The sequence below is a fragment of the Rhinolophus ferrumequinum genome, chromosome 16 (genome assembly GCF_004115265.2).
Source record: "Rhinolophus ferrumequinum isolate MPI-CBG mRhiFer1 chromosome 16, mRhiFer1_v1.p, whole genome shotgun sequence".
In the NCBI taxonomy this organism is placed as follows: domain Eukaryota; kingdom Metazoa; phylum Chordata; class Mammalia; order Chiroptera; family Rhinolophidae; genus Rhinolophus; species Rhinolophus ferrumequinum.
In genome coordinates, this window is record NC_046299.1 from 45,792,068 (window position 1) to 45,806,816 (window position 14,749).

Consider the following 14,749-nt stretch of genomic DNA (forward strand, 5'->3'; position numbering starts at 1 on the left):
AAAAAAAGACAAAATGACATAAGCAGTGATATTGAATTACTCTTTACCACTTAGCAATTTGCTTTGTAAATTTCCTAAAAATAACAGCTTGAAAATTCAAGAATAGGTTTCAAAACTGCTATGATATTGCATATGATTCATGAGCACTTCACTTAGACTAAGTAGAATGGTGATTAAAGTTCACATTATTTTCTTCTTTAAGCTTCTGTAATATTTCTGATACAGGGTTGGATTGCATTCATTGCTCCAGTAGGCAGAGCATTATCTCCAAAAGCCCTGATCTTCATTCTTAACAAGTTGACTTTTTAACCACTAAGCATACAATTAGCTTAAAAGCATTAGATGCTCAAATTGTCAACTTCTGTGGGAGTTTGTGAAGTCATTTTCATGGTGTATTGTGTAAGTTATGCAGAACCATATTGGAGTTTTGCTAAACACTAAATAAAATATGCAGTGCAAATTCATACAATTTGCAAAAGTTGACCACAGTTTTAGCTGACAATATTCCAAGAACAAATTGTTTCAAGTAAGAACTGGAAGCTGTTTTTGGCTCGTTAAGATAATTTGTGCAACACCTTTTCGTTCTTTAAGCCGAACAGTTCTCTCTGTTATATCCTTAACCTAAATCTTCAGGCTATTAAACACATAAAGTCACCTTGGTTGGTATTTTCTACATATTACTTTTGTGGGAGACAACTGAAATTGAATCTAATCATATTTTTTCAGTGATATCTTGTATAAGAGATTGAGAAAAATCATTATGTGATTCACCTCCAGGAAAATTGCTCCTATTGAAATTAATAAACTGAAAGGGGCTCTTGAGAGGAGACCTTGAAAATCAGGGAGGCAAGTTTAAGCACTTGATAACTGAGGGAGTTTACAGCATGAACTCCATAAAGAAGGACATTGAGGCAAAATGTAGACCATTAGGCAGCATGGCATACACTACCTCCAACGACTAAACCCACACATAAGCCTATACCTTCAAGTGGAAAGACTCCTTTACAAGAAGTTCAAGACCATCTCTATTGTATTCTAACCTATCTTTTTAGTCTTCTGTCACATCTTCTCAAGCAATACCCTTTGTAGTAATAATATTCCTATCCTTTTATCTCCTTTTCCAAGTTCTTACATATAATGTACCTTTGACTTCAGGAAGTGTCTCTGCAAAAAAAAAAAAAAAAAAAAAAAATGCCTATTAAAAATCCTATCTGTTCCTCACCGGTTTCCACAGAAAGTTCCCAACAATTCTGCTGCAAAGTAAACTCTCACCTCTCCTTGTTACAATAGCATTTTGAAACTTCCCAATATGCCCATTTTATTTTGGGACACAATCGTCACCCTTACAAAACTCTTAGAATCTTGGTATTGGCAAGTTTTTGTTTTGTTTTGTTTTCTGTTTCTGAAAGTAACTTGCATAGGACTTACTGAATGGTCTTGACTAGTTTATAAATGGACGACTTGATTCAAAATACATTACTAGTTTTTGTAATGCAGGGTCTCAGCTCCCGCTCCCTGCACAAGAACACAGGATATGGTGAGGCCAAAAAGGAACAACAACAGAGCCATAGATAGGAAAGTCATACCACTATATCCTCAATGGCGGCTGGTCGAGACACAAAAGCAAACATCCACCAGTACCCCAATGAGGGATCTTCCTGGACCCCAGTCTCTCTGGCGGCCGGGTGAGACACAGGAAGTAGAATCAACACGATCCACAATCTGCTTGCTAACCGCGCTTGTCAGCCACAATCCGCCATCCGCTTCTCTGCCAAACCCCTTGCCAGTGTAGCCACGGCAGTTATATTAGTGGCTAATGGCTAACTGGTTACAGCTGACGGCCAACTAGCCACAGCTGATGGCCATCTGCTACCCGAGCCAACGCCTTTTCACGTGAGGTCGAGAGCCTGGAAACTGCTCTCTGGGACTCTGTCCCTATAGTTTTATTAGGAGACTATTGTATGCCAAGAAGGTGTCATTCTAGATTCTGGAGGAGATTTTGGCATCTATCCATCAAGACACAGTTAAAGTCCTCTATTAGCTGAGGTTTCTGGTACCCACTTAGTCTAACCTTAATCTAACCTTAGTTAGACCTCTGTTCTCTCAACAGCAGTGCTAGTGATATTTAAGACAGGAAAAATCACCATCATCTGAAATCATTCTACACACTGCAAGATGTTTGGCATCCATGGACCCAGTCTACCAAATTCTAATAGCAACTCCCCGGTACTATGGCAGCCAAAAATTGACCCCACATATTTCCAAATGCCTCCTAGGGGGAGACATTGTAGAGAACTACACGTCCTTTACCACATTTTATTTTTGAAAGTGAGTGTTCAATATGTATATGGGGGACACTGTGTCTAGTGAAGGAAGAAGGGAGAAGAGAGAAAGAAAGATCAGCAAAATTGTAGATGTCAGAGCAAGAGCAACATCCAGCATCCTTCATGTTAGCACTGTGACAAGTTAATGCAGGGCTGTATGAAGCAATGGCATAAACAGATACACAACGAGATAAAAGACAGTTTATAATTTTACCGAAAGAACCTAGCCCTTATCTCCAGTTTCAGGTAGTATTAGGTCTTGGTTGCATTTCTTTCCACGTCATAAAATCAGAGATAGTCAAAAGGAGGCAGGAGTGGTACAAAGAGCACCCTCGACTCTCCATACGCACACAGGGCATCAGGAATAATATGAGAAACTTCTGTTGTGTTGGCCATAAAATCTTACTAGCTTCTACAATATGATTCATCAGAACAACTAAAAGGTGTCAGTCTTCTCAGAGCTAGCAGCAGTACATACAAAATTTTAATAAAGGATGACAGGGGGTGACAGCATAAACAGATTCAATATGGACCATAAAGATGATTTCCTAATTTCTACCCAGTGCTTAACCTCAGTTTAAAATGTTCCATTGTGTCAAAGACATTGTGTTTTTTAGGTAATAATAAACAGTCCCTGTCATTACAGGAAGTATATAAAGTTTTCCCTTCTTTCTTCCCTTTTTCTCTCTCCTCCTCCCCCATCTTTCTTCTTTTTTACCTCCAGCTTTTTATTGGGTCCTTGCTCTATTTATCTAGATTTATTTGGCTTCATTCAAGCCATTTTATGCCTCTTTATTCCTTCTGCATGGCATAAAAATAAATAAAGCAAGGAAAAATAGCCCCATCCTGCTTAAAAGCTCTCATTCCTTCTGTTTTCAAAGCCTTAAGAAATCATCAAGCAATGAGCTATGACTGAAGGTGAATTGTACGTACTAAGGTAAGGGATGGGAAGGGCAGAATATTAAAACACAACATAGATTAACAGTCAGAGCCTGCCTACATTCCAGGTGCTGAGAAGAGAGGAAGCTCCTTAAAGAAACCTTGACAGGAGCCATCATTAAGTCAGCCCAGCTCTGCTAATGGAAAAGTTACCACTTCTAGTGGAGAACCAGGAGGGAAGACATTGAGAAAAAATGACCAGTGTCAGCACTATACAGGGAAAGCAATCACATTCTTCATCGGTAAATAAACTGCCAGAAAATATTTTATTGAAAAGAACAGTTCTGAGCATAAACTTCATTCAATGAAATTTCATTAAAATTACCATTGCATATTATAAATAATATCCCCCTGTGCTCCAGGCTTATAATCTTACCTATGAGTCTTTCCATCGATTCTGCCTCACCATTGCTCCCACATCACTACCACAGTTAATTGCACCCACTCTTGTGGTTCCCTTAAACCTGCCCACACTTTGGAAAAAATCTTTTCATAAATGAACTCTCCTTGAATTATTCCAATTTGAGCGTTCCATCTGTTTTCTGTTGGGGCTCTGCTAGGGAGACCTTTCTATGTGGTGTTGTCCAAAATGATAGCTGTTAGTCACATGTGGCCATTTAAATTGAAATGTTAATTAAAATTAAGTATAGTTAAAAATTCAATTGCTCAGTTCCTTAATTTGAAGTATGTGTCTAGTAACTACTATACGGTACAGCACAGATATAGAACATTTCCCTCATCTCAGAAAGATGTATTAACACTACTCTAAAACATATCTTTATTTTCAAATATATAATGAGTCCCTAACTTTCTGCAAGTCACCTTTTATATGAGAATGAAAGAGCAAGAAACAAACAAAAACCCCATCCCTCAACGTGTTTACTCTCTAGTAAACTTGACCTCTAATTATGTTCCCTCTATGTTCTAAAAGCTTTCAATCTATTCCCATTGTCGATGGAATTAAGAACAAACTCTTGATCGTGGTGTCCAAGGCCTCACATGATCTACTCCCATATTTACTCATCAATCATTAATGAGCTACTACAATGGGTCCTTTATTTTCTATGCAATATAATAACAATTCAGGAACTATGCTCATGTGAAAACTTCATTTTGTACTTCTTATCTCTTTTCTGATTATGGATTTCTCTTAAGATTCAACTCAATTACTAAATTTTACATGGAGCATTTTTTGATCTTCAGCGTGGAATAAATTATTATTTTCCATTATACTTTCATATACTTGTATTTATTTTATAACACTTGGTTCAACGAACAGTTCAAGCTATTCAAGAAATCTATTATTTACTATATGCCAGGCACCATACTAAGAACCAATGATCCATTAAACCTAGTGCCTGCCTTTAAAGATCACATATCTAGTGTTAGATTTTGTAGGGTATCCGCTGGACACTTGTCTCATTAGGGAGACCACCTCAGGGATGATATAGATCCCTGATCACTGCACTGTACAGCTGAAGCTGAACAATAATGAATGTCAACTACAATTACGTGTGTGTGTGTGTGTGTGTGTGTGTGTATTTTACAAGAAGTGGAGTACAGCATTAGGAATAGAGACAATGGAAATGTAACGGCTGTGTGCAATGTCAGAGGGGTAGTAGATGGGGAGAGGGGGGTTATCAGTGTGTGAGGGTTATACATGATAAATGTCTAACTATTACATTGTTTTGTACACCTGAAACTAATAAAAATAATAATAATAAAAATAAACAAACATAAACACAGTATTTAATAGAGGTATCCAGGGTAACACATACATCAGTGAGAGCAGCACTCCCATTGAGGATGAAGGAAAGATGCCTGAGTATTGAAGGATATGTAGGAGTCACAGGACAAGAAGAAAGAGAAATCCACTCTAGGAGGACAGGGGAAGCCTGAGCAAAGGGCAAAGTCTTTATGGAATATTTAGTAACTAGCATAAAAAGTGTGAGGGGGGACCAAATTTTGGTGGGTTTTGCCTCATTAAGAAACGAGGTTGATCCCAAAGACAACTGGGACTCATGGAAGTTAAGCAGGTGAGTGACAGTGAGTGACACAGACAGACTATTATTTCAAATACATTGATCTGGCTGGCTTCTGCACAACGTATTTGAAGAGATTAAGAACAGAGGCAGGCAAGAGAGTTAGCTTTCACAGTCCAGAAGAGAGGTGGACAGTGTTTAAATTAACGCCCTGGCAGTCAGGAGGAAGAACACTGACAGGTTTAAAGACTCTGAGTAAACTAGGTAGGATGTTCACTGCAAGATGCAATCTTAGCTTGTGTTCAGGTTTCCAGCAGGGATGATGGGCTAAATAATGGAAAACCAGGGCGATATGAATATGATGGTCAGTTTTGGAATTGTTGAAGGGCTTTTAGAGAGCTCAGTTCATTAGTACCTATCCTATGGTTAATTACTTATCCCTCATGCATTTCTCTCACTAGACTCTACGATCCTTGAGGGAGAGAAACTTTTTACATATAATTTGTCCCTCATGGCATCCAGCACCATGCTTTGCCATAATAGGAACTCAAAAGTTATTTGTTAAATAAACAGAAGAAAGATTGGATAAAGGTAATCTTTGACAAATCCCATTGACATTTCTGGGTCTTAACTCCCACTCCCATAAAACTAAGATTTGCCTCGAATTGTTCCTATATTCCATTTTAACTTTGAAACTCTATGAAAGGGCCTTGTTCTCTAAAATGAAGAATTATAGAATAACATTACTTTTGTTGTACCATTTCTTGCATAAGAAACCATTGAAAAGATGCTGGAAACATGTATGCATAATATAAATCTGAAATTGTACAAATAAATGAAGACATTTAAACTAGGAGACGTTTAAACTAGGAAGGCCATGACACTGACCTCAAAAGAAACTACAGAGCTTCAAATATTAAGGAATGAATTTTAAAGCAAATAAAAATGTATCTAATTCATAATCAAATGAAAATCTTATCAGTGCAGAGAGGAGCTCTGTATGGAATTTAAACAGCAAGAAAAATGTTTTTGTTGTTTTGTTATTATTTTGCTTTGTTTTTGTGTTAGAATGTGTGTCATTTTATTCAACCTTTAAAAATGACACATTTCCCTTTAAATGGGAAATCTTTATTTTATAGTGAAGATAAAATATGATGTCCTTAACTTAGTTCCTTTCTGCAGAAATAGCTTTAAAAATATTTTATGCTTAATACATAGCAGAGGCATAGATGCTAATCAACATTTTTCAGGCATGAAACACATACAAATAGACAAGCATAAAAAAATTAAATCTCTTCTAGAATGCCACTGTACTAAATGGCATGTCAGGAAAACATCCTAACAGTCTATCCTAATATCTTTCTGAAGCAAGGTCTATGCTATATAAATAAAACAAAAACAAACAAAACAATTAACTCTGAGACTCGAAATGAAGGTTTTTTTTTAAAGAATAGCTTTATAAGAATAGTATGACTTAGCTATCAAGGGAAACAGCCTGAAGACTGCAAGTGTCTTGAACTTTTACATTGTTTGGAAAAGCAAGCTGCTGCCCCAAGTAGCTGCCTGCTGGGGTGAGGCTGGGAGTCAGTAGGGAAAATCAAAGATTGTCAAACATCTACCACAACAAAATGCTTTATATGTATTGTCTCAAATGCCATTCACAATAACTCTTCACACATATGTAAATGAAGACACTAAAGTTCAGTAAGTTTAAATACCATATCACAGGAGGAAATACCCTAAGAGATAGGATCAAATTGAGCTGAGTCTAAACTCAGGTTTTGTCCACCATACTGTAAAGATTTCAATGAGCTGTAACTTAAGCTCAAATGAATATTTTACATAAGTTACGTAAATTTATTTCTTAAAAATAATGAGCAAAATAGCATAGAAGTTTGTGTAGTCAATTAAAATTGTGTTTCAACCTGCTCCACCCTTTGACAGCTATGTGTCCTTGGCCAAGTTACTTCATCTCTCCAAGTCTTATTTTCCAGACCTATAAAATAGAGATAATATAGTAATGATATTATAGGGTTATTGTAAGGAATAAAGAGATGAGGAATGTACAAGTTTTGGCAAATAAAAGGGCTCAGGAAATGTTAGCAGTTATTGTACTTAGCAATAGCGTCACCATTGTTGGTACTAACACTTGCATTTCCTGAACTACACCAGCTGGCTGATTTCCCTATGCTTTTCCACACACTAAACCTTTATTCTGCAATGCCGTAATTTCTTCTCGTTCAATAGGAAAATTCTTAATCCATAACTCAAGACACAGTTCAAGTGCCTAGCGCTCTATATCATCTCTTTCTTACTCTCCTCAATCTCAACTCCACAATAATATACAAATATATATTTAAATATGCTCTCATTTGTGTTTCCACTAATTTCTCTACAAATTTCAAATTATAATACCTGTGAAACTTCTTGTCATCTTTTATTTACACTTTGCCTCACCTTATAAATTATAAAGTCTTAACTCTGTAATCTTAGCATCTACTACAGTGTTTGGCACTCAGTTAATGGCTGTGGATAAAAGAAATAAATGTAAGAATGGCTTACCACTCTTTTACTAATATTAAATAATATTCATTTTTATTAATAAAATTAGTGTTTCTATTTTTAACAAAAGTAATTAACATCCATCCTGTTAGCTGTCAGATACTCTATTTAGCTGGTGTTTTTATTCAAAGACTGTTATCATTATTCCCTACAACATAAACTTGATATGAGGATGAAATAAAATCCATGGATCAGAAAATGGAAATTCTGAAGTAAGCTCCGTGGGTGACCTTAACTAAGTTAAATCTCCTCTCTTGTCTCTGCATCTGTAAAAGGAGGCCATTGCACTCTGTATGTTCTCCATAGTCCCTCCTACCTCTAAGAACATGTGGTGCTGGATTTCTCTGCTGATACAGAATCTAGTAAATGTCTAGTCAAGTACTGAGAACATGACTCTGGAGCTTATTGCATGTATTCTCAGACCAGAGATGTTTATGCCGGACGGCAGGATTTCAACTGATATGCACCAAACATGAAAAAAATACCTGTGGGTTTACACTGCAGTAAAACTCAAATCATTTCACTGGTGATGTTACTTAATCCCTTTGAATCTCAGAGATGGATATAATCTGTGATCTTCTCTTTTAAAGATGTTGCCATGGAAAATCAGTCTTATTTTACTATAAGACTGGGTCTTATATTAATTTTTGCTCCAAAAGATGCATTAGAGCTGATTGTCCAACTAGGTCTTATTTTCGGGGAAACATGGTATGTAGGTGCAAATGTAGATGCGAAGATTCACTCCAGTGACGAAACCTAACTTGGAAAGAGACTGGAAGAATCAGAAGTAACCTGATACTTTATTTCCTAAAATCACTGGCTTTTTCACTCTTTTCACTTCAAGTTATTATGTATTATGTCTTGTCTCATTCTACATCTACCACTTTTCCTCTTTTCCTGATAGTTTCTTGTTCTCTGCTCAAGCCCAGCAAACTCTGGAACCCACACTCCTCTTAATAAGGAAAAATTGAAAAGAAGGAGTTTATTAATTTAATCAATAGTGTAAGTAATTCAGTGATTCAGCATTAAGCTAAACTTGTTGTGACTCTTGTTCTAATGGGTTTCAAATATTGCCAGCTCCTAGGTCAGTGACTGTTTGTATAAATCATGCTGTAATTACTATTAAATGAAGGGAATATGTTCAAAATTGTAGCCTTTTACTTAGGTTCAGGGCAGGATTCAAAGATATTTTGTACCTTAATGGTTCCTAAATACTTGTCTCAAGACTCAAGTGGTGAAAATATACTCATGTGGAGATAATCCAGTTATTTAACCATAAAAACTGTCTTTTAATCCGATAGCAGCTTCGTTTTTGTTTTGTTTTGTTTTGTTTTGTATTTAAGTTTTTGTCATTTCTGTTTTAAAATGATGGCTTTATAGTTAATATTTTTATTTCACATAGCAAAATAATAGAAAACCTGTCAGTTTCATGGCTCTGTGTGTGTGTGTGTGTGTGTGTATCTGTATGTGTGTTTTTTTGCTGTTTCTGACTCTGAATAATACATAACTTTGGGATTAATGGTTTAAAACAATGAAATAAGGAATCTGCCTAGTCTCACAACCAAAATTGACTACTATATCAGTCGGTTGTCGTATTGGAATATGAATAAAGATTAAAACAATTTTGTGCCTTTGAAACTGGACTTCTTTTCTCAGCTTGTTCAGGACATTTTATATCAATCACATTGCATTTAAAAAAAAATGTTTGTATTAAACTATTAAAAGTTGGTGTAATAGAAAAATCAGATAGATATTCTTCATATCAGTGCAAAGATTTATTAACAAGATGACCACATGCCAATTATGTAAATTAAGCTTCAGTCTCCTTATCTATAGGATGAAGATGACAATGTCTGCTTTAAGCGTTGTTGTGAGAATTAAATGAGATAATGTATATAAAGCATGTGGGGTAGTAACTGTCATTGAATAAATTATATTTATTATTAGCAATAAAAATAATTGCCTGTAAGATCACAGAGGGTAGAGAGCATAAACTATTTTATGAACTGCTATGTTTATAGCAGTTCTTTGCCATAATATATGCTCGGTATTTATTGAATTGATGAATTTTTAAAATGATTGAACTGATAAATGAATAAGTGAACATGATATTGATCTATTTGAGGAAGATTTCCTTATGGACATCAGAAAGATTGTAGAGATCTTGCTACACAGGACAATGAGTTGAAAATAGTATAACCTTCAGGAGAGTCAGTGTAGACAAAATATAGATATCTAGACCAAAATTCATGAATCATCTATTTTCAATTAATGGTAAAATTGTACATTATGTTTTTACTGACATTTCAACTTCCAAAATCCCTTTATTGAATCGTTGTCAGTTTTCTTAGAATATTCCAGAAGGTTATCTGGCTCATTCTAGAAATCCTTTTGATTTTCTGATGCTTGAACCAGCAGCCAGCTTCAAGAGAGTGCCCACCCATGGAGAAAACATCTGTGATGCTAATATAAGAGCATCTGTAAGAAAGTGGAAGAATGTAATGCTTTGTATTATATCTTGAGGTTTTTGGCAGATTATGTACACACACAGACACACACACACACATGCATACATGTATACTCAAAACACTCCAAAGTCTAATAAGCAATGATATGGCATTATATACATAAATTGAATAAATTATTTTCCATATTTTAATTAGAATTGCTCTTCTCTAGCAATTTTTTCCATATCTACGATGCTTTGGGAGGTAGAGTATTATAACATGATCTCATTAAAATTTTATCTTCTACCAATTCCTCCAGTTTCTTAAGTCTAATCCCCACTCTTTGTTTCCAAAGCTAGGCTTTCATAGTTTAATTATACTCAGTATGTCAAACTTCAGACAACAATAAGCTTTCTAGCATTTATATAAACTTGTAGTTTATAGACTAACAAAGTTTTTCTATGGCCTGTATATATGTAATCTAGACCAGAAAGATTTCCACCATTCTGATTATTGTTTTCACCATCCACTTGTAATCTGTGTCTTGCAAACATGTTTATTTTTTACACTATAAAATAAGAATACAATGGATTCATTATTTACTGATTAAAATAAATCCTTTCTATCATTGCCATTTTCAATTAGTACTTTCAAGATTCATAACTCAATGAGTTTCAGATTCTGCAGCATGGGGGAAAATTAAGTGTGTTCCATTTTAAAGAAACTTGGCCTCTGAAATTTTTCTTTTAAAATAAATTAGCAGGTAATAGTTTCCTTCGCGATTATTTATTTTTTTTACAAACGAAATAGAATGGTATGCTCTCTTTTATAGGACATTTACTTAATCTATTGAAAATATTTGTAACAAAACTTGATTCTTTAATAGAAAAATCTCATAAATAGGATCTAATTATGTGCAGTCAGAATAAATACTAATATGTTGTAGTTGGTGTAATTTAAGAGTTAGCAATGACTCCTGCTCGAAAATATTCCCTCACTCTCCACTACACTACTCCCGGACCCTGCCCAATACATGAAATTTTCCATTTCTCTTTATTTTGTTTAAAATGTTTAGCTTTAACTAAAGCACCAAGATACACATAGGGCATTTCACACTAATATGCTAGACCAAAATAATGATTTCAAAAGAAAATAATTTAAAAATCAGTTAGATGACTCCAAAACCTTACATCTACAATGAAGGTATGAGGGTCGAAATAAACAGACTAGGGAAGGTATTTTTGGAGATGAGTTATTAGGACAAAGTTAGTCTGGGACCCCCATCCTTCTCCCTATATCCTTGTCCACACAAGTCTGATAAGAGAGATTCCAATGGGACCATTAAGAAAGCATCAGAGGAGTCCCTGGCAGCTGAGACTTAGTGGGCAAATATAAACTCTCTCCCAAGAAATCTTGGTGAGAGGTGACAGGCTAGTTTGCTGATGAATAGACAGAAGAGGTGACTGAATCCCAATATCTGAACGTTTCCTGTGGTCCAGATACAAGCCTCATGCAAAAGATCTGGGCGTCTTTGATTTTTGTTCAAGATCATTACATAGATCAGTAAATAAAGCTAAGCTGACAGGAATTATAGAAACTGCTGGATTTTGAGATTAAGCAGTTAGCTTCAAAAGAATCAACCACACATATCAAGTGCATTGCAGGTGAAATGGGGACCCCTGTGAAAGCATCTGTGTCAGTTTTTTCCATTTGCCCCTCTAGAACAAATCACCACCCTTTTCCACCATACTGTCTGCTCCACAGCCCAGATTTTACAAAGATGTTCCCTTCTACCCTGCTTTCATGTGGGTTTGGCTAATGGGAGGCGCAGAGAGGAGAGTAAGGTTGGGGTATTTATTTTCTGGTTGCTACTCAGAGGGGTTGCTATCAATTACTGTGTCCCTCTCCTGAAAACCACAGTTCCTGGCAGGAAGCCTTCTTTATACAGCTAACCTTTCAGGGTCCAGGGGCCACTTACTCATTCAGGTCTTGGGGTGGGCGGGCTCCCTGCAGTTGCTAGCCCAGCCTCTTGCCCTATCCCGCACTGGCTCCCGTGAACCTTGTCCACACCTATGTAAACAGACCCTTTAATACATTCTCCTCAAATTACCAGCTTGGTGTATCAACTTTTCTCTTGCTGGGACCCTAATCCATACAGCAAATCTAAAGAAAAAGTCAGCTTTCAATATCCATAGAGGCAGGCGTAACTTTCCTGTTCCCTTACCTCTCCTCCTTTCCCTTGTTCCATGCCAGAAAAGGGGAGAAAAAGAAAGAAAAAGCTAATAACTTCTTTTACAACTATTGATCTCCTTCCTGAAATATGCCTGAACTGTGGGAAATTGGAGTCCAATTTAAATCAAGATGAAGTTTCAACTATTACATTCTAATTACTGATTAGAAGAAGGGAAGTGACACAAAAACCCTAAGATAACCAGAAAAGTTTTGAGATTGCTTGACTTTTCATCCAGGATTGGGGGAAGAATTGACCCCATTATATAAAAATTAAAGGGATAGTGAGAGATACAAATATAATTGTTTTATCTCACCTTCTTTTTGAACATCCTAGTTATTTTAATTTTAAGCTCCAAATGTTGCCTTGGAAGTTTCAATATGTTGGATATGTGCTATTGGGAAAAAATAGTACAAGGAAGGGGATTTGTTACGAAATATTTGGAATACTGACCATTCTTAGAGAGCAGGCCAGAGGATTGTGTTCAAGTGAGTCAAAAGGAAACGAGGGTGTCATGAGGAGAGAAGATATAAGAGCAATGAGTCCAGCTTTCGAGAGCTGTCACAGACTCACCTAGCACAGAGCTAACAGAATGACACAAATTTAAAATTCACAATGCGACTTCAGAGAAAACCTTCCTCTATTCAAATTGATAGTTCTAAGGCTAATTCCAAATACATCTTTCTAAGTTTCTTTTTTCATTCAGAATAGTTATGTGGAGAAAAAAAATATGTACTTAGTAATTCAGAGGAGAGTGTTTAAGCCCTAACATTTCCACTTGCTGGATGTGTGAACTTGGGCAAATCAAATCATCTCCATGGGTCACAGTTTTCTCTTCTGTTAAATAAAGTGTAGGAAGAGACCTCTTGGGGTCCCTTCAGATCTGATCTCCACATACCAATGATTATTATTGAGTGTACTTATGGTTGTATTTCCCTATAAATAAGAACATTATTTTTTTATTTCACTCCCCAGAAGAAAACAGTAGTGAAGAATATTTCCAGTTTGCTGGTCCCTCAAGGAAAAGCAACTTACCTGGAGAGTGAAGTTGGACAAAAGGTGGGGAGGACTAATGCACAGTGTCTGCTGTGATTTTTCCTCTATTTCTCTCTGCTTTGTTACTGCCTGCATGGCAGAAAGTGAAATCTGAGGGAAGCGCTGAACAGTGCTTAATTTAGGGATGAAGGAATAGGAAGCCCTTTTATGACCAGGCTTAGTCCCTTTGTCTAGTTTTGTTAATTTTAGGTCCCCTGGAAGTGAGGAGGGGCAAATGACAGGTCGTAACAAATGCACAAAAGCAGGCAGGCGCTGGTAGCAAAAGATATTCTCATTCTCCATCCAATCAGCAAGATTTGAAATAAAACAACATTTGGCCTATGGCACGGGTAATAGATGCATGTGCTACCACATCCTTTCAAAAATGCGGAAGTAGTGAGGGATTCTTCTGCTGACAATCAATACACAGAGATTTCTAGGGTTCTTTAGTAAGCTTGAATTCATGTTATTGAACAGAACCTAGAAAAAAACCCATGTATCCAACAGGCAAAACTAAACACTGTATATTCAAAATGGAAACCATAAAATAAGCATTTGAAATATGCCTATGACTCTGAAGCAGCTCCTGCCACTATTTTACCATCTCTTTAGGAGATTTATACATCACTCTTCACCTTAAGTTTGCAAGGCAAGCTAGGTAACATCTTTGCTTCATTATTATTTAGCACTGAGCAAAACTCAGTAAATTTAACTTAATAAATGATATCATATAGTTTAATTCAGATGAGTTCAGAGACTTAAATGTTAAGTTTTCTTTGTTTAATGACTACCTCTCTCTTCCCCAAGGGTCAACTTCTCCCCTCACTGAGACTGTGCAAACTGGCCTACCCATTAGAAGAAACAGACATCTAGAGAGTCATAAACCAAGCCTGCCTGAGCTGGGGTGATTTGGACGTGGTTCTATATATTTGTTCCAGACGTCAGGGAAGGCTGATAAAGCAGCGCAAAGCTCTCTGTGAAGCACAGCTGAGGTGCAGGAGATTGCTGTGATGATAATCTCCAGAATGAACCATAAATTCTGGATTCAGAATTAGGAATGGCCCGTAAACATCAAATAATGGGTGTCTAAATTGAAAATGAAACTATCAGTTGCCTGTAATATTTCTTGCCGTCTGGCAGAGAGAGCTAGTAATGTTAGAGACAGGTGTGATCCTTTTGAATGTCTGCCGTTAGAAAGCTGAGAGTGTTAACTCCTCCTTCCATCAACCT

The 14,749-nt window shown here is 36.4% G+C and overlaps 1 protein-coding gene across 3 annotated transcripts in view; it reads right to left on the reverse strand.

Annotated features, from left to right (window-relative positions):
• The window catches only part of CTNNA3 (catenin alpha 3), a 1,431,866-nt gene that overhangs the window by 719,769 nt on the left and 697,348 nt on the right, over window positions 1-14,749 (reverse strand). The window lies entirely within an intron of this gene.